This window comes from Penaeus monodon, chromosome 23 (genome assembly GCF_015228065.2).
Source record: "Penaeus monodon isolate SGIC_2016 chromosome 23, NSTDA_Pmon_1, whole genome shotgun sequence".
Classification (NCBI taxonomy): domain Eukaryota; kingdom Metazoa; phylum Arthropoda; class Malacostraca; order Decapoda; family Penaeidae; genus Penaeus; species Penaeus monodon.
The window spans coordinates 27,933,081-27,933,863 of NC_051408.1; the positions used below are offsets into that span (position 1 = coordinate 27,933,081).

At 37.7% G+C, this 783-nt stretch overlaps 1 protein-coding gene across 1 annotated transcript in view; it reads left to right on the plus strand.

Moving 5' to 3' along the window:
* The window catches only part of LOC119587917, a gene marked incomplete at its 5' end in the record, with an annotated part of 4,761 nt that extends 4,134 nt beyond the window's left edge, over nt 1-627 (plus strand). The window contains 1 exon segment of the mRNA XM_037936625.1: nt 207-627.
* Between the last annotated feature and the right edge of the window lie 156 nt (nt 628-783).

The window sequence follows — 783 nt, forward strand, 5'->3', positions numbered from 1 at the left end:
TTGCATTAAATACTTAATGCACTCCTTTGTTTGTCTATCTTTGAAAATCAAATAATGATAAAGGTCTTCCACCATACGCCTGATTAAGACAAAACTGCTCGGAAGCCGGAATAACACCGGCTGTTTCCCTTGCAGCAAGACCTAATCATAATAAACTGATTCTCTCCTAATCATAATAAACTGATTCTCTCCATTTCCATTCCCAGATATGCTCGAAGCAAGGCTCTTGCGAACAACGTCCCCAATCAGAGGGTTTTGTGATGACGTCATCGGTTAAGACGCACCCCCTCGTCGTATAATGCAGAGCCAATCAGCGGCCGATTATGAGCTCTCGTTATCTCGACCAGCCATCCGCCAGTCGGGATACGTCACGACCAATCGTTTTCCTAGAATTCTGTGTCTTTGGCTGTTGCTTCTGAACGGAGATTGATATTCGCCAACATTTTTTGGGGGTGGGGGGTTAAGGCTTATTGTGATTATTTTTATTTCTAATGTCGTATCATATACTATAGAGATTTTATGTCTTTTGTACATTTATTGTCAGGAGCAAAATAAGGAAAAAATGAAGAAAAATACATTTTTTCAAACAATTATAAGATCAAAAGAATACAATACATATGAAATTGATGTGTGTACAGTTATTTCAAGCCGAGAATCTACTACAAAGACTAATGGGGAAAATAATGTACAGGATTTAAAATAAATTCACAAGTGTATAGATATGTAATGGAAAATTATGACGAGAATGATGAAGTTCTGTGATGGAAAGAGGGAGTGTAAATG